The following is a 20,627-nucleotide window of genomic DNA, read 5'->3' as shown; positions in this document are numbered from 1 at the left end:
TCCCACTTTTCAATGATTTGTTTCTGGCCACCTGTTCTTTATTTTTATGGGCGGGGACCGGAGGATGGTGGGCTGTCCTTTTTTGAGTCACTTTTGGTTTTCAAATCACTGTGCTGTGAACTGGGCATCGTGTAGAAACATGCTGGAGTTTCTACAAAATGTTCACCTCCCTGGGACGCTACTCTGGGCACCTGACCCTTCACAGCATGGGAATGTGTGTTTGGGTTGTTTGGGTACAACGTCGCATGACCGCGCAATTGTCAGTTAAAGCGGCACAGTACCATATCGCAAAAAATGCTCCGGTCAGGAAGGGGGGTAAAACAGGGACCTGGACAATGCCATGACTGTAATGTGCGAAGGAGAGGGACTATGTACTGTGACATGCTGTGTATACAGTGGGGGAGGTGTCTCAGTGTAGCACACACACAGGCAGTAGAGATGTACAAACACACACTGACAGGTTAAGCCCTCCCCACCCCTCCTAAGAACTCTCATGGTCCCCTCACAGTCCTGTGTGATTGTTCCAGCACTATGGCATTCCAAGCAGGCAGGTTAGGGAGAGGGGGAAGTGGAGAAAGGAAATAGGAAGTAACAAGCTGCACACACACTGCTCCTACCCAACCTAAAACCGAGGAATGGCAGAATATACATTCCATTCTGAATATTACTTAATAGCTCAAGGTAAAATTGAAAACAGGGCAAGGAGTGTGGGCTGAAAGTCTCAATTCTATTGAGTCTTCAAGGTTTCTCTAGCTGTGTAAGGCAAATAAAATGTCGTAGAACAATGCAGCAACTGCAATTCATTCTGTATCTAGTTTTATTAACGGTTTGGAGGCAAGCCAAAAAAAAAAGAAGAAAGATTCTGTGACCCATTTTTTGAGATAAATTCACACTAAAGGATTGATAGAGGCTTGTCTTTTACAAAACTACCAAACTAATATCTCTGCGTGCAGATCGCAAATTAGAGATGTGCGAGAATAAATCTGGTACAATCCTGTACAAATATTAAAAATAGACAACAATTCACAATGATTAAGGAGATTTGTCATACAGTGTTGTGTCTACGAACTAAAGCAGACCACGTGAGCTATACAAAGGATGACTCAACCCCCGCCTGTAATCACAAGCCCATTCACCTGGGATAATTGCACAGACTACTAGCATGTATCCACAGATATTACATCAAATTTGACCATTTTGGCAAAATCAATGCAGATATACATCTTAGACATCGAGAACGTGATAAAGACTTCATTGGATATTTTAAACAAACCAGTCTGGGGGGAGAGATCCATTATTAGACCTTTGGTGTGATAAAAAGCCTATCTAGTCTTCAAAATAGCCAATCCTCCCTCCTAACACCTATACTAACTAACCTGTGCAAAAAAGATGTATATACTTGTTGAGCCAATTCTGGTCTGGTCACGTGATCCCCCGTGTCAGCCAGCAGAGAGAGTTGGACAAGGGCTGGGAAAGCCTGGAGCGGTGAGGTCATCCAAAGGCTCCCATGGTGCAGTAGACTCTCTTCTCCCCTGCAGCTGCTGACTGAATCTGACACAGGGAGCTGGATCAAGTGACTGGACTTGATCGGGCTGAAAATAGGCAAATGTATAAATCTTTCTTACAAAGGTTATTTAATATAGGTGTTAGGAGAGGGAGGGAGCATTGGTAATATTAAAAAAGTTTAAGCAGTTAAAGAAACCCTTTTTGTCCCTTTTGGGATACATGTTTTAACTAAATGAAAAAAAGGAAGGTCATTCTGAGCAGTGCTTCTGGTAAAACCTTTATCCCAAAAGAAAAAATACTTTTCTGTAATTGATTATAAAATGTAAGCTGGAGTTTAACTTCAATTTGTTAGTGTATTTTCTAACTCTGCTAGTACATTGAACATTTTCCTCCCCCCAGACTGACAATGCTGCTGTCCCAAGATGCCCCCCGGTGTTTATTCATCCAGAGTGGGGGCACTCTAATACAGGAGGTGTGTTACTGGCCAAATCACCAGGTGAATACATAAGGAATAAAGCCTTAAAAAAGCAAAATGGACGCCGTGGACTAGGCCGAAGCCGTGGCCTCACCTAAAAACTCCTGCAGCTCCTCAGGACCGACGCGGTGTCCATAAAAAAATTAAAAAATTGTATTGAATTGAATCGTAAATCGAGTTTTTTTATAAAAATAAAAAAAAAATGCAGATTTTTTTTTTAGGAGAAAAAAAAAAATCGCCCAGCTCTAATCTATATATACCCAGTGTTTTTGGCCTTGTGTTCTTGGCAAAACACAACACAATACGGTTTCCATATTTTGTTATAAAATTTTGCAAACAGGCAATTCTTCTTTCACTGATGGGCAACGATGGGTTGCACCAATAGGTGGCACGAATGAGCCTGCACTGGTAAGTGACACTGATGATTAGGTACTGTTTAGCAGCACTGGTTGGCATTAAGGGGTCCACCCTCCCTCTAGCAGAAGCTGGTTAATGGCTTCAAACTGACAGTGTTTACTTCTGTGATCATCTGCCATTGTTAAGAGCCCGCTGCGTTTGGCCCTTTTCCCCAATCTGATTAGCTGAGTCCCAAGGACTCCGCAATCACAGTTAGCACTGCCCACCCCCTTGGCAGCACATGAACGGGAGGACGTCCATGTACATCCTCCCGGCAAAGGATGCCCGCTCTGTAGCATTCTTTCTGGGTTCTAGGAAACTGCTCTGGTTGCATTCAGCTAAAACCAGCTTTTAGGAAATTTATGTTTTTATCCAAACCAGCTAAATTTCCATAGAGAATATATGTATATATTTTAAAATTAACAATTGGCAAGTTTTTTAACTGCCTAAAATTTTACACTTGGTCAGTTTATGGTCCTATACTATTTTTTTTTTTTTTTTTTTCTAGAAAATTCCTTAATCTACCCTTTTTTCTTAGTGGAAATGCCGTTTCTAGCCTTCACATTGCAATATTCTTTGTTGTCAGAGCTGATAAACAGCCACACCTCTTACAAAAATTTGTATATCAGAAAAAACAAGTTACATTACATGCATAGGATAACCCTTTGGTGACAATTATTATTATTATTTTACAGAATTTATAAAGTGACTATGGAACTGAACATCTATATTTGGACACCATGCCCACTTATGTAACAAGAAAGTGTTGGTATGGGTAAGAAATTTGAGTTGGTTGGTACAATGTCTCTTACCTCACACCTATTTCTTTGACTTCAGATGGGTTTTAAAATAAACAAATTTGCCATGCATATGTATTGTGTAGCCATTGTGCTATATTCAGCTACATTAATTGTTTAAAATTTGCCTATTTGTTACACACTTGCAGTCTTGGAGTGCATGGTCTTGCCCTAAGAGCCCATTCACACCTAGGCGTTTTGTCGCCTGTAGCGCGACGCTCACAAACGCCAGAGGGACCAAAATACATGAAAGTCTATAGGGATGGTTCACATCTGAACGCTGATGCGCCTGACGCCCATCGCCAAAAAAAGTTCCGGACCCTTTTTTGTCGCGCGTATCGGGCAGTTTGGGCGTATTTGAGCGTTTCCATTTCCCATAGAAAGTAACGGAAACGCTCGATTCAAGCGACTTGTTGCCCATGCAGAAGATTAAAAAAATCTACCAACATAGTAACAAGTGATGAAAAGATGATAGTTTTTCCTATTGGCTAAAATAAAAAATGTCAAAGTACAAAAACGTCGGACAACGCTGTATGCAAACGTGCAAATAAGCATGAATCCGCGCCAGGTGTGAATGCAGCCTTATAATCATTGTGATGATCCTCTTCAAACCTGTGCATGTGCCTGGCACAGAGAGCAAGGACTGCTTTACGATGAAAAAGTAAAAATGTAAAAATAAAGAAAAGGCCAAAATAAAAAATATTAAGATCACAGTTTCCTAGGACGATAAATGAAACACTGTGCCCACTGAATGAAGAATTGTAGTGACACCAAAATGCCACATAAAATGGTCCGAAGTCGATGTTAAACTCCCCATAGGAACCTACCACAATGTTTCTACACATTTGATCTGCCCCATTTTCTAGTAGTTCATGTACTATAGGTTAGCTGAATTTGGCTACAGACTTGGGGTCTCTACACGGTATCTGAAAGTATTAATGTGTGTATGACATGACAGATTGCTCTTGGAATTTTGTAACATTTTTAGTGTTTATTATTCTTCTTTATGTTTGGATTGAAAATATATAAAACCTAAAAAAAAAAAAAAAAAAAAAAACATAAATATGGTTCCCTGCTGCTGCCGAGGACAGATTATTGCCAATTTTTACTAGCGGAGATAATATATGCATAGATAAAGAGGCATGCAGCGGGGAATGTCAATATGGGTGGAACTGTGCCTGCACCGGACATCCTGCTTGAAGGGCATCATCCTAGAGATTTCACTCATTTCTCATCTTCTGCAAAATTAACGATGATGGATGCTTGATTAGGGCCATTTATTAGTCCAATTTACCGCGAGGATTCATTTTGTAATTGATATCTCAGTTCTGTAGCCTCTCATTTATTTTGGTAGTGGAAAGGTGACTCCTGGCAGCACGTTAATGGAATCTGAGGGCCGTTCAGGAAGTTTTCTGAGCTCCTCACAAAGAGGTCACATCATCCATCAGAACTGTCACCAATTCCAGACGGAGCGGTGGGAGCCAACAAACAGTCTCACTGCCGACCTGGCTATCGACAAGGAAAGCGTTTCTTCTTCTTGCTTAGCACATTTTATTTATATACTCTCCCTAGAGAGATTCTTACACTTTCATTTTTAATTACTGGTCCCCGAAGAGACGTCTCCACAGAAACACTTGCGCCATCAATAGGGTTGTTTCAGTCCCAGACTACCTTTCAGTCCTGTTCATATTTCCGTTGTTTTTTAATGTCTAATAAGAAGACCCTTGCCAGGATTATAAAGCTCTGTCAGTACCAAACATGACAGCCTCCTCTCCTGTCATTGCCAGTGCTGGGATCTAGTTTTGTATCACTAGGCCCCGTCTGCTTTTCACAGACTGCCAAGGATTTAAATAGACGTGCAAGACTAAATACACAGATTTCTGAAGGCTTTTGCTCCACATTTGCGAGCAGTATGCTGCAGCATCAGGACCTGAGCTGTCACCAAAAATCTCATGGGAACAGAGATGCGCAAAACAACCGGCGTCAGGGATACAGATCTCCGATATGTACACAAACACTATGCACACAAACACACAGACACACAATAGATCTTAAATATACAAAGCACGGCAGGGGAAAAACTCACCAGAGACACACATAGACATAGCCACACACCCTACCACGTAGAGAGAGGCATATAACAAACAGCTCAGGGCACTACAATAAACACAAAGACAGCAAACACATAGATATCTGATGGAGATAATTACACGCGCTACGTGCGCTCCCTGGAGCATTGACAGACTGGGTACATTACTGGGGGATGATCTACACACATACACTTAAACCATTTGCAAAAAATATATGATATACCGGCAATATATTGCTTAAGTCTGTAATTACACTTCCCACAGGGTGGGGTATGCCGGCTTATACTACTTAAATTAAAATCATGGCTCGTAGAGGTTTCACAATATTGTTCTAGGTTTAATTAGCGCGATAATCAAGTTAGAAAAAGCTGTTAATACAAACCAACATAGCTTAGAAAAGTGGTGTACAGACATCATCTAAAAATACATGAAAGTGTTAGTTCACATTTACAGAACAAATGTAAACGTACTTGCCTGCAGGGTTGCAGAGCCGTCAGACCCCCGCGGGTGCTCTGTCGGTCCGAGAATTTTAAATCCCCACTCTCCTTCCCTGCACGGACCAGATTGGTCTGCACTGGTCACAGAGACCGTCAACCAGTTTTGTTAAAACTCGCAGCTTCCTCCTGGTCCCGTCCCGTTCCGTGATAGGCGCTTAACAGTGTTCAGTGTTCCGCCTATCACGGACGTTCTTTCATTCACGGACTAAGTTTCCCAGCAGACACTGTGTTCAGTGTTCCGCCTATCACAGACCTTCTCTTGTCCGAGGATGAAAGAACGTCCGTGATAGGCGGAACACTGAACACAGTGTCAAACGCCTATCATGGAACAGTATGGGACCAAGATAAAGTCGCAAGTTTTAAAAAAATGGACGCCCGCAGCGCAGCCTGTCAAGAATTTCAGGTATGTTGCAATGGGCACAGTGAGGTTGCAATGAGCACAGTGAGGCGTGCAAATGGGCACAGTGTGGCGTGCAAATGGGCACAGTGTGGCGTGCAAATGGGCATTGTTGACCCTCTTCTCTGCTTACAGTCTGCTGCATTCTCACCCTAGGCTTATACTTGAGTCAATACGCTTTCACATTTTTTTTGTGGTAAAATTAAGTGCCTCGGCTTATACTCGAGTATATACGGTATATAGAACAGACCAAAAGGGAGCAAAAGGAGACACTATTATGGTTTACATACACTAAGTTCAGTTGACTATTTTTCTGGATTTACTGATTATTTAGAAAATTGGTTCTCACTGAGGGCTTCCTTTGTCTTAGCATTCCCCCATCAAATGCTCAGCTGGAGTTTCCTCTTTTTGCAACAGATTCACTTGAAGCATCAAATCAATGTTTAGTAACCCAGTTTAGAGGATATTTGCAATATGTCATTCTTGTAACCTGGGCTAGAATTACAAATATCTAACAATCTTCTCACACAGAAGTCCGTCGTTATAAGAAAATAAATAAAATATTAGCCCTACAATACAGCGCCAGTCTAACTTCCATGTTGTGTTCTGGCTCCCGTCAGGGCAGTAATAACATAACTGTCCATGGAGGTTGCTCATAGTGGAGACACTGGAGAGCTGCAGCACTACTCTGAGCAAACATTTTGCTTAACTATTTATGCGCACTGAGACGTTAAGTAAAACTTACATGGATGGATTGCTACATTTTGTAGCTAAACAAAAGGCAAATGTAAAAAATAAAATAAAAAAATGAAAAATAATTAAAGTACATCAGAAGACTAAATCCCCCTTCCCCCCAACTAAACTGCTGGTTCCCCAAAATTCCTTATTGCCATTCACCTGGTTATACTGCTCCAAATCAGACTTGCACCCAGCCACCCATTGCCAGGTGCTGGAGGGATGATCTGCAAGTTCAGCAGAGATTGCACATTATTTTGCATGGTGTGCATGCTTCTGCAGGAATTGTATTCCATTAAACGTCCATAAACTTCCAACACTGCATTTGTCTGCACCGATGTGCTGTCAATCTCAAATCATTGGGCGGAGCTTGATGTGGCCAGTCCCAAAAAAGTCAAGCTGAAGGCTGGTTGATAAGCTAAGTAGTGTTAGGCCCCCTTTCACACTGGGGCGGGGCGGCATCGGTGGTAAAGCACCGCTATTTTTAGCGTTGCTTTACTGTAAATTTTGCAGCACTATTCGGCCGCTAGTGGGGCGGTTTTACCCCCGCTAGCGGCTGAGAAAGGGTTAAAAAAGCGGTGCCCCATTGATTTCAAATTGCTACATGTGTACAGCCACACCCCCTCTCTTTCCTGATTGGCTAACTGACATTCATTGATAGCAGCTGGAGCCTATGGTGCCTCAGACAATCAGGATAGGGGAGCTCCAGGTGGCTGAGGCAGTCATGCACATTGCTGGATCGAGAGGGGGCTCAGGTAAGTATTAGGGGGGCTGCTGCACACTAAAGTTTTTTTTTTTTTTCTTATCTTAATGCATGGAATGCAATAAGATAAAGTAATTCTAAAGGCAAAATGTTTTGTTTAAGTTTTGCTTATATATTTTTTTATTTTATTTAAATGCAACTATGTATCTGATATACGCTTCCTGTAATTCTCTTTCCAGCAGTATTCAGACTGGAAGACGGCAGCCAGAACAGAGCAGGTCCTGCAACATGCATATGTGCCAACAGTAAACATGCATAAAGGAAAAGTGGGTGGAGTGAAGAGATATTCAATGTGCTGTCACTTTATTCTTTACTCAGCAAGCTGAGGTGGTTTTGAGATGTGCAACTGTTGAAAAAAGTTCAAGTATATGGCTCTGCTGTCTGGCAGGAGTGTCCAGATCACCAGAGTAGCTGCACAGAAAGTCCAAATCCAGCCAACATGGTTTTTTTTTTGTTTTGTTTTTTGTGGATACAAAATCAGAAAGGGTTAACATTTGTAACATTTAAATATGGTTTCTCATTTGGGAGATTTCACATTACTTCATATACCCGTCACTTGAACGGAAAGTGCAAGGAAAAAAAGCGAAAGAAAAAAAAAAATGAATTTTTTGGGAATTCTGATAATTGTTGTAATCCTTCCCCAAGCTACCAGAAACAATGTCTTTATAGCCATCTATAGTCACACTGGGAGGTTATTCCCTTATTTCATGTCTTGGCCAACACCCATCAAAAAGACTGGATGTAAAAAAGAAATCTCCCAAAAGAGGACATGGACAGAAATAATAATAATAAAAAAAAAGAAAAAAAAAAAGATAGAGGTTCTAACCCTTCCCCACTCTATCCAAAACGTAATTTAAGAAAAATGGACTAGGTTTAAAAAGTTTCTATATGACCCCTTTTACACTGGAGTGGTTTGCAGGCGCAATTGCGCTAAAGATAGCGACAGCAAACCTACCCTAAACAGCCGCTGCTGTGTCTACAGTGTGAAAGCCCCGAGGGCTTTCACACTGGAGCAGTGCATTAGCAGTACAGTAAAAAGAAGTCCTGCTAGCCTGATCTTTGGAGTGGCTCCCGCCCATTGAAATCAATAGGACACCGCGGTTATACCGCCGGCAATGCTCCTCTGCAGAGGCACTTTGCGGCAGTTTTTAACCCTTCCTCGGCTGCTAACAGGGGGTAAAACCGACCCCGCTAGCAGCCAAATATCACAGCGGAATTGGCAGTAAAGCGCTGGTAAAAATGGCGGCTTTACCGCCGACGCACCACCCGCCCCAGTGTGAAAGGGGCCTATGTATTCCAACTGTATTCTGCTGCTTGCCTGGAGTTCAAAGATCAATTACTGTCCAGTCTATTGGTAATAAATCCCAGTAATGAGACAAGCATCAGCCGTTTTAAATGATTCCACTTTTTTGTGAACTACAGCCATGTATGATAATATATAAATATAACTGAGCTAAATATGATGAAAAAAATAAATGCTATTTTTATACAATTAGTGTCTCAATGGTGCTCAAAAATGATGTTAAACTAAATATTAAACTAAACAGATGGATAACATTTCTCAATGTCCTGTATGGAAATGTGCAGCGTTGCCTATAGTGTCTGTGAAAGACTTCTTTTTGGGAGTTTCTGGCCATTTTGCTGGCAGCGTTCTTTGTTCTGTTTTCCAGGGATCAGTGCTGTTGCTTGGCAGTTTTTGGGTAGTTACCAGGCAGAAGAAATACTTTACGCTTACCTGCTATTGGACAATAGATTTTGGTGGGAGCGATGAGAACCCAATTAATTCGGACAGCTGGCTTTATCTATTTTCTGCTTCAAGCATCTGCATTGTGACCTGAAAGAATTGCTATCAGAGAGGCGAGCACCCCTCCCTCTTCGCAATCTGTCGCCGACTCTGCTTTTTTGGGGTGAAATCACCCCTAATCTGGGTAGACATTTGTTGATTAGATATGCAACCTTGCTGGTTAATATTGTGCTTCAGTAAGATGAAGGAGTCATCTCATTTTAGCTAATAAATTTCTTGTTAAAAAAAACACTGCTGAATTATTTACCATTTGTGGTTATTAACAATGTACACCAATAATGTGCCACTTCATTTAAAAATGCAGCCATTGGTCTTATCCGATTTATATGACATGTTTATTATTTTACATCCTTGGTTAAGTGGAATATTGGTCTTTGGGGAGTTGCCTGTGCGGCCCCAAGATTTTACCATCAACAGATATTAGAAACCCTCTGAAAACCATGTGTACAAAGCCCAAGGGCCAAGCCAAGATTGTTGATTTGGTCTCTGGCAACAACATATCAGGACAGTGAACTACATCCTTGTTTGTGTGCCACCCTCACATCGGCTGGCGAGTTTCAGCATTGCATATTTTAGCAATCGGGCTGCTGGCGTGTTGTCAGCAGCAACGGAACCACAGGAGTTCATGTCCGTTAATAAAAGAAAAGAAAAACAAAAAAAAGAAGGGGTTCTGTCATTTTGGATGCTTAGCACTTTGGTGGGGGAGGCAAATCTCACAGTCTATGTAGACACCGGTCGATAGGACGACACCTTATATACACTTCAAATACAAGAGATCGCATATAGAGCAAATTCATCAGGTTTAAGAACAGAAAAAAACAAATGCCAAAAACTGCTATTTTTGCAGACACTGCATCGTTTTAGTTGCTGACATGTACTTTATCAAACACGTATATCTTTATTTATGAATACTACTGAGGATCCATGAATCTGAACAGCGGTGACTTTTCATTTATTTTTCTTCCCTGCTTACTAGGGCCCAGATGATGCTAAACCTCACACAATTAGGATGTCCATTTAATAGTTCACATGCCCCAAAATAAAGATAAACCTGTAACATTTGGGTAATTTAAACCGAGAACAATGAAAAAACTAAAGCAGAGAAGGAAGCCTTCAGAGAAAAACATAATGTAAAACAGATCAGAAGACCTCAAACATGGATGCTCATCCTGTGGCCCTCCTGCTGCTGCAGAACTACAAGTCCCATCATGCATCTGCCCTTGGGAGTCATGCTTGTAACCGGCAGCGGCTTGCAATGCCTCATGGGACCTGTAGTTCCGCAACAGCTGGAGGACCACAGGTTGAGCACCCATGACGTAAAAAAGGCAGGATCATACAGGGTTAGAAGCAAATGAACTTTCCCATAAAGGGCAGGCTTGGCCACAGTCGTCACACACACCTCTTGGCTCCATAAAACAGAACTTAACTCTTAAATTAAACTTTCCACCTCTACAAACCCAATTACCCACCCCCCTTTTTTTTTTTTTGGGAGTTACCTTTACATTTCTACTGTTCATGCTCCAGTCTAGGCCAAAATAACATGCTTCACTCCCAGACATGGATAATGCCCATCACATATCTCAGGAAGCATCGGATTGGTCCCAATTAGGTACAATAGGGTGAGCTTGGCAGTGGGTCACTGAGAGGGGGCTACCTAAACCTGGAAGAAATTGCCTCCTACTGTTGATGTCACAGAAGAAGGCAACACAGGACCGCAGTGGCATTGAAGAAGCACATTACAGTAGGACAAAGCTGAATCTGCTGGGGGCGAGTTTCTGAATTTAGGACAACCCAGCATCAGTTAAGCGGGGGTTTAAAAAAATAAAATGGAGAGTCATAGTGAAATCTCTCATAAAAGTTACGAAGAGCCTCATTAACCAATTAAGGCAGAAGAAGCAGCTCCTGCTTAAAATTTAACACAAAAAGTCAAGTTTTGATGTAACCTTTGCTGTCTATATTGCTGGATCTAATATTTTAATAAGGGTCAAGATTTCTTAAAAAGAAATCCTGTACACATAACATGCAATCCCATGCATACCACGGTTATGTAGAAGCAAGGAAGCTGCCTAGGACCAATACAAATAGAAATCCGCATACACACTTTTATCATCTTTAGGCAATATAGGACATCTGGGCTTTTGCCGATACATCTGTATCTATTTACTGGAACATAAGGGGTGCATTTATTATATTACTGCCAATAGACATTTCTCTATGTAAAAGTCACATCTATATACTGAGACATCTCACCTCACGTGTATTTATATTAGCGGCATTTAGTATTTAATGAGCGATTTCATCCTCAAGATTTATATATATTAAATAAACAGATGTTCATTTAAACATATTTTAAATATGCAAGCTATTCTTTTGAAACCCCATTACTATATTTGAACATAAGTATAAGCCAAATAAAAGTATTCTATTTATTTTTATTGGCTCGTCACCAAATCCTTCTTACTTCCTGTGCTAGAAAGCAGGATGAGGTGTGTGATAAGGCTTTATAAGCAATCGAGGTGTGGAATCTGCTCTGATCTCTACAGAATCGTTTTAAAAAGACAGTACTAATGGAATTCATCTACATTAATCTGGCCCAAGTGGTAAAAAGTTGAAGAGTACATAAATCTAACTTTAACAAAATTAATTCAACCCCAAAACTAGGACAAAAAAAAGGACGACACCAAGATATATACTTTTTCTTTTAACTGCAGGGACCTGTAGTATACACCAGGAAAAAATTGTTGCAAAACCAAAGAGGCCCAAGCTAATTTTTTTTCTAGGACCGAAAAGGTTAGGACTGTAAAAATGTTTGTTTCACACAAAAATGTATTTGGTTATTATATTGCACAGATCTTGTGTTCATTATTTAGATTGCTGCCGACTCTAATGCCTTGTACACACGATCGGTTTTCCCGGCGGTAAAAAGTCAGCCAGGAAAACCAAGGGGAAAACCGAGAACCTACTCAGTAGCTTTTTCGCCCTACACATGGCCGGTTTTCCTGGCAGGAAAACTGCCATGAGAGCTTTGGTCGGGAAACCCGGCCATGTGTATGCTCCACTGCAGGCTTTCCACATAGAAAAACTGCTGGCTTAAAAACCGGCGGGAAAAAATAAAACATGTTCTAATTTTTCCCTGTCGGGAAAACTGCTGTCTAGCGTACACACGACCGATTTTCCTGGCCAAAAGCTGTCATGGCGGTTTTCCCGACTGGAAAACCGGTCGTGTGTACGAGGCATTAGGGTGGCCTTGACTTCAAAACCAAGTTCACATTCTCCAGAAAATAGCCAATGATGTCAAGGGACACCAGTAGATACTAAATTGTGCAGCTTTGTAAAATGGCCTACATATGTGACAATAACATTAAAGAATTTACAAAGCTGCTTTTTTAATACTTACTGGGACCCCTTGACTGCATAAGCCATTTTGTGAAAAAGGTGAACCTAGCTCTTAAGAGGTAAATGTGTAGGCAGGTTCTGACCACAATCAGGCTGAATTGCTGAATATAGACCTTTGTGTTCAATTCAACCAAGAATACAAGTTTGTGTCAACTGAAGGAAACACCAGGCTGCTAATCTTGGGGGGAAAAAACGCAAGGGAAACTGATTTGCTAACCTGTCAAATTCACCACACTGGTGAAGCCCGAGGGATATAACTGACATTTGATGACTAATCTATACAGAGCAGATGACCATCCCCTGAAGTCTTGCATACCCTCTTCAACAGATCACAGAACCCTAGAGCTGTGCCCACTACACTGTGTGCAACAACACAGCCCCATAGCCTAGGATGGCAAGGCACTCCTCCTCCTCCATGCGAAAAGACTGAATGGAGATGGCATTGGCCATGGTTAACTCTTTCCTGTGAAAACTGAATGTTCAGGGAAGCAGCAGCGAGAGAGCAGGAACCAGTAGCACTGAACATTGTAAATGTCGAGATAAAATTAAATAAAGAATAGCAATCTGCTCCATTATCACAATGACACCAGGGAGCAATCTAGGACTTAAAAAGTGATAACTCAACAACTCAATGACTAAAAAATACAAAATATGTAGTGAAGCCTTACCCTCACTAAACTCAATTCACAAAAAAAAAAAAGCTTTTGTCGTTAGTGTTGGGGTACGATTTTTACCAGTTTAGGGGGGAATGTTCATTTTATTGTGCTCAAAAAAATAAAATAAAAACAATAAAGCACAAGGGTGTAATACTACTTTAAGATACGAACAGCTGTAATGATTTGTCAGTAAAATAAATATTCAAGAGAAAGGGTAATTGCACCTAGTTAAACAAATTAATTTATTTTAATGCACACTAGACTAGAAAAATGCAGATATGGGAAATGCATGAGAATATTAAAAGCTTATGTCTTCGTTGAAATTTCTCGTTCTTTAAAACCATTTTGCAAGGCTGTGCAGAATCCTGGAAAATACAGCCTTTTTATAGTGTAGATAAAGAAGCTTAGACGGTCCTCTTTGAGGCATCCCAATGTATCATCCCTCATAATAAATGGTTGTCCTATGGGATTGTGGCAGTAAGATATAGGTCAGCTCCTGTTTTCTGCACTACAGTGCTTCATGGCAGATATGTCTACAATGCTGCACAGCGTTTCCTTACGCCTGAGAACAAGTCCCTAACTATGGAAAAGACACTGTAGAAATCATCAAATGGTTGCAATCCAGTCACTGTGATCTGGATTATTGCCCTGCAGCAGAGCTCAGAATAGAGAGGCCATTGCTTATGCAGGAATGTGCCGAAGACAGCTGATAGAAGTGCTTGTACATGCCTTAAGAATAGTCATAAATGGACATATAATAGGTAAATAATAGGCCCTAAGCTTTCACTTGTGTTAGAGAAGGTCAGCGGCAATACATACACATCAAATCAGGATTGCATCCATTAAAGTGGAGGTTCACCCGAAAACAAAATTTTTAACATGAGATTGATGCTCATTTTGTCAAGGGGAATCGGCTAGTTTTTTTTTTAAAAAACAAAAGCAGTACTTACCTTTTAGAGAGCGATCTTCTCCGCCGCTTCCGGGTATGGGCTGCGGGACTGGGCGTTCCTATTTGATTGACAGGCTTCCGACGGTCGCATACATCGCGTCCCGATTTTCCGAAAGTAGCCGAACGTCGGTGCGCAAGCGCCGTATAGAGCCGCCCGACGTTCGGCTTCTTTCGGCTACTCGTGACGCGATGTATGCGACCGTCGGAAGCCTGCCAATCAAATAGGAATGCCCAGTCCCGAAAGACCATACCCGAAAGCGGTGGAGAAGATCGCTCTCTAAAACGGTAAGTACTGCTTCGATTTAAAAATAACTAGCCGATTCCCCTTGACAAAATGAGCATCAATCTCATGTTAATTTTTTTTTTTTTTTCGGGTGAACTCCCGCTTTAAGTAATTTGCTCAAAAAGACGCAATGTTCAAAAAGGACTTTTCTATCTCTAAAAGAATGATTAAGGCCTTTTCCACACATGCGGACCGTAGGTCCGGTTTTTCATACATCCGTTTACGGATGAAAAAGGGACATACATTGATCCCTATGAGATAGAAGATGCCAGCGGAGGAACATTTGTAAGACATTTATAAGGGTCACTAAAGAGAACTGTAGGGTAAGAGTAGGTGCAGATGCACTTCTAATTACATGCACAGCATGCACCTCATCACTCCTGCTCTTAATCAGAACTATTAGTTATCAAACTAAAAACAGAGTTACAAGTTTGCTCTGATCTCGGGGACCTGAAATAGTCAAATCCCCTACAAAAGAAGTTATGACCTATTTAAGTTTTAGTTTGCAGAGAAGACATGCAGCTTATGATACAATAGCTGATTATGGGAAAATTATTTTTCAATCCAGAGATGGTTGAATTTAATTTATCAGATTTCCTACTTCAGCAAATAAAAATATTTTCAACTAGGTCTTCCTTGTAGAATATGTCTACTTTGCAGTGTTTATGCATATGTCAAGCATACCGAGATTCATTTATGCATATAATGCTTTTGCATACTGTAACACCAATTGGTATGTAAAATTATCAGAAAATATTGCTCATCTGGACTACTGAATGAAGAAGATAGGTGTGCATTTACAGAACACTACACACATCCATAGCTCTAAGAGGCCAGGGCCTATGGCAAATCATAGTCACGGTTTCTTCTGTTAGGAACATCCCGAACATGATCAGCCGTGAGTATCTGTTAGGTAAATGATGGACTGGCCTATCTTGAAGTTGCTCATCTGTCAACAAAATGACATTTATGGTCCATTATTTCAGGGATATGGTACAATAACAGCTCCAGTTGACATCATTTGGTTTAAAAAGTCAGGTGTGATTGACAACCTTATTTATCATCTAATATACTGCAAGGATAAAGGCGTACTTAAGGAAGAGAGTTAGGGAAACCTGAGAACCGTATGGTCTTCTAAAACCACAATTCCCAGTTGCTTGTCCCAGGCCTGCTTTTCATTCCACTGGATGGAGAAATTGTTGTGAAGTACGGGTAGAATGCTTGTCTAAGGGTTTTCTATTTGCCAGTAAGAAATTAGAGTCACGCAAGATTCATACCCTTGGCTAATGCTTATAATGTATCTGTCACGAATATACCACACTGGTATCTGTATTGTTTTAAAAAGATCCAGTTTATTGTGATAATTCAGAGATGTACTGCATGTCATATAGAGAGCTACATATGATGCTTGACAATTTTTCTATTGGTCATTCGCTCCTTCTGATTGATAATACAGGAGAAATTATCACCTCTGGATTATATTTTAGTTTCCCCCCCTCTTCATTGTTTGAAGTTACTAGACAATTTTAAAGAGTGAATTAAAAGTGTTAAGCTGCCCATATTTCAGCCAACCTACCCAGTGAATGGAGAAGGAAGGAGTGGGAAGCCATGACCAGTCAATGTCCGCTTATCAGAATATCAACAATACAGATTTTCTAACCCATACAATTGATCGTCCCCTAATGACAGATGATAGTGTCTGGGGCCTCGCATACATATGAAGTGTCCCCCCCACTCTGACCAAAAATAATATAACCTTTCATCTCATGAGTAACACCAAGTAAAGCAGGGTATATGTACAGTTCTTTTTTGTTTGGTTAACCAGCAGACCGGAAAAAAAAATTGGATTCAACTGGATTTACACAAGCGGTGTGGATGTATCGATCTCCCCCTTATTATTGAATTCTGCCAGCAGGGACTTTCCCCATTTGCTACAAATCGCTAACCGAATGCTGGTTTTCCAGCAGGACTGTTGGATAAAATCTGACCATTAGACAGGCTTCTGTTGAACAGAGAGTGGTACATATGTAAAATTTGGCCCATTCCACCACTACGGAAATGTTCAATGGTCAAAGAGAAAACAGAAAGTAGTGCGGGGTCATGAAATCTTCAAAACTGCAGCAATATAGCATCATAGGAAAAGGTGGATCACAAGTCCATGTACATTGGTTTACAAAGCTTTTGGAAGTGACACAGTTCTTGAAATATTTGTTGAAATGCATAATTAATACATGGCAATCCAGACACCCCACCTTTCTTTAGAGGTCTCAAATGGTTTAGCTTTAAACCTTTGTTATGGAATTTTGAAGCTTTGGTTATGGACTTTGAATCTTCATAAGCTTTATCTTAAACAGTGATTGCCTAGTTTGGGGGAATGCTGCTACATGGCAGTAACTATATTTGACAAGAATTTGACATTTTTGGGTGTCTCTGAGATACATGAACTTGAGTTTTTTGAGAAAAGGAATTGGTTTTGGGGCTCTGGTGTAAATTGTGAAATGTAAAAAGCAATCAGCCATTAAAAACGTGATGCAATACAGTTAGAGTCCTTCAATCTTACGGTTACAAAGCAACAGCCAACATCTAACTCTCTGCTGTGGCCAAGCCGATTACTTCTTTCCTCCAGGCATTGTAATTCAGCCCCAATATTGCAGGTCTGACTTACAACGGGACCAACCCTTTGATATTACACTGTCACTATGAAGAATGGCATTTTATAGAAAAGACAAATTATCCTTATCAACAGAACTGAAATGCTGTTAGATATAACTTTGCCTAGAGAAATTCAGAATATAGCTCAACTAATAACATCTTGGGAGTTCTGAAAAGTTCAGAATAAATATTAGTTTTATACAAGTGTCCTCTGAAAAACGCTGCAATACTGTATGAGGCAGCCATCATCAGCCCCCACATGTTACTCTAGGCAGGAAACAAGTATTGAGCAATATGTACGGTTTATTACACACATATACATGAACTTCTGTTGTAAAGATCAAGGACACACCATGTACGTCTCCAACTGCACCAAATGTACCTTTAAACTTCCATATGTTCTGCATACACCAGCCTCACATGTAACTGGAAGTGTAAGCTTAACATTCTAGCTGGGATTCAACAATTTATTGAAGAGGCTTCATGGCACAAAGTTCTATCAAAGTCAAAGTTACTGCTTTACAAAACCTGAAAAAGAACAATGTATTCAATCCACATATTTAATCACTCACAATCCACTCTGATTATCACCCATTTTCCCTTTTATGTATTAACAGCTCATAAATGTTGCCTATATAGAGAACCATTTAAAGTTTGAGGACTTATCCCATCTCCACTTATCAGCTACCCACGACGGTGATCGAACAGACAGCTGTGCTCCCGCTTCCACAAGTGAGGTTATTTAATCAGACACATGGACAGTCTTCAAACTCTTCCTAGCCAGGAATGTGTAACTAATGAACTGGCAGAAGAAATTATGCATCTATGTATTCTCTCTAAAGACAATACTTTCCACTCTAATAGGAAAAGCTCTGCACTAGTTTATAAAACTTTAAGCAGAAGTCGGTACTTTAAACTATGTGGTTAAGGCTGAAGGCAATGATTCTAATGCCGCGTGATAATTTTTCAGCATGAAAAAAAAACGTTTTTCAAAAATGTCATTTAAAATGATCATGTGTGGGCGTCACATAATTTTTCAGGTTTTGAAAAACGAAAAAAAACCTGCGCATTCTCAGAAGCAAGTTATGAGACGGGAGCGCTCGTTCTGGTAAAACTACCGTTCATAATGGAGTAAGCACATTCATCACGCTGTAACAGACAAAATAGCACGAATGGTCTTTTACTAACACGGAATCAGCTAAAGCAGCCCAAAGGCGAATGGAACTTCCCCTTTGGAACTCTGTGCTTGAATGATGAGGTCACGTGGGCAGAGCCGTGCAGTTTTCAAAAAGAGACAGCTAGTACTGGGAACTTCTCCCTGTACAGCTGTCACAGAGAGAGAAGGCAGGGGAAGTGGGTGCAGCAGGGGCCATGATGGCCTGCCTAGGTTCACAATAAGTGGGCTTAATGACACCAACTATTATTTAACTCAGACGAGGGACACCATCTGATGTAGTTATGGGTCTCCTGCCGGCTACAACACCATATTGACTGCAAGCACTGCAGTAAAAATTGCAAGTTCTACTATAAAGCGCCAATGTGAAGTTCAGTATTTGGAGTGCAGGACTTTTAGGGTTGTCCACCCAATGACTGATTGATCACTTTTTTGATGAGGATAGTGACCCTTCTGCTTGTTGTGTTACGCTGGTATATGTTTCAGGAGATTTATTTTTAAAAATGCCAATTAGAATAAGATAAAAATGTTTATGGTAACTTATTAGAGAAAAGAAAAAAAATAAAAAAAAGGGGGAAAAAAAAATCAGTGTATCTAAGCCTGGGAAATTAGATGGCAGGGGCAAACTGGGTGAGCTGCCTGCAGAGACAATTTTGGGTCATTAGCTTGTCTCTAATTAAACATCACAGGAGAAGGAGGCTAGATTCTAAAACAATTAGAACTATTTACCAATGTGTTAGGGGTTCAAAGATGTGCTTCTCTGTACCGTATACAATGTGATTATGTACACGTATTGTACATGTGGACAACCAATTTAGCCGACAAGTGTACATGATGTGCTCTTAGCTTAGTAGCGCAGCCAGCTGGCTGGCCTTTACTTATTTTCTAGTCTCCGTGCATGTCTCTGGATCTGCTCAGACCCATACCAATTCATTGAACATATTATAACCTCTAGGCGATGTGTCTAGCAATTGTGCTTGTTCAGCAAGAATGCCGACTGCACAATTTGACATATAGTCAGTCACTAGATAGCAAATCTACAAATCTCTATAGAAGGTTCTCATTTTACATTGGTTAAAAATATACTTGTTTCACACAATACCATATGCCAGACCTTTTTGTTTTTATTCCATCATAGCATTAAATAAGTCAAGCAGTCACACTGGTGATGGTGGAACATGGGCAGACGTGGTGACACTGATCTGCATACGTCAACATAGGCCTCAATGCGAGGACACAAAGTAAAAAAAAGATATTATATATTTATTTTTTTTACTTTGTGTCCTCACATTGAGCCTATGTTGACTTATGTCCCCAGTTCAAACCACAATGCTGCATTAAAGCAGGATTTTGATTCTTTGTGTCGCTGACTCAGAACATGTAGTGACAGGTATTTTTTTTTCTTTTTTCTAACAATTGGTGTACTTGCTCCGGGTCTGATTGATACATACTAAAGCCAGACACAGCCAGGCATCTAGCATTTTCAGGAGGACTGCAATAGCAGCCTCTGTATTTCCATAATCTCATAACAAAATCATTTTAAAGTGTATGAAAATCCCAATTAATTTTATTCACTCCCTTTTGATCTGGTAAATATGCAACTGAAAAAGTTTGATATATATCGGCACAAATTGCCTGCCAGAAATGTTATGAGCTGATAACTTCCTGTGTACAAGAAGGGGCTATGGAGATGAGAAGGGGGGACAGGGAAATGATTGGAGTAGATTTTCTAAAACTGGTGCACAAAGAATCTGGTGCAGCTTTGCATTGTAGCCAATCAGCTTCTAACCTCAACTTGTTCAATTAGGCTTTGGCAATAAAACCTGGAAGCGGATTGCTTTTTATGCTGGTTTCTATGCTGAAGTGAACCTGATTTTGCAGTCCCCAGCTTTAGTAAATAATCTCCCTGTCCTATTTTAAGCAGGCATACAACAGGAAGCATATTTACCCTAGGTTTACATCTAAGGGTTTGCGGGTTGTGTGTGCGGGCACAGCAGTCCATTCATTTGATTTGGCTGCCATGCCTGCGTTTCCCACAGAAAAAGGGTCATGCACCA

The 20,627-nt window shown here is 40.6% G+C and overlaps 1 protein-coding gene across 7 annotated transcripts in view; it reads right to left on the bottom strand.

Annotated features, from left to right (window-relative positions):
* Nucleotides 1-20,627, bottom strand: part of CADM1 (cell adhesion molecule 1) — a 427,454-nt gene that overhangs the window by 283,032 nt on the left and 123,795 nt on the right. The gene's annotated exons all lie outside the window — the stretch shown is intronic.

The sequence above is a fragment of the Rana temporaria genome, chromosome 10 (genome assembly GCF_905171775.1).
Source record: "Rana temporaria chromosome 10, aRanTem1.1, whole genome shotgun sequence".
NCBI lineage: Eukaryota > Metazoa > Chordata > Amphibia > Anura > Ranidae > Rana > Rana temporaria.
The sequence above is the reverse complement of the archived record's forward strand: the minus strand, read 5'-3'. Positions and strand labels throughout refer to the sequence as shown.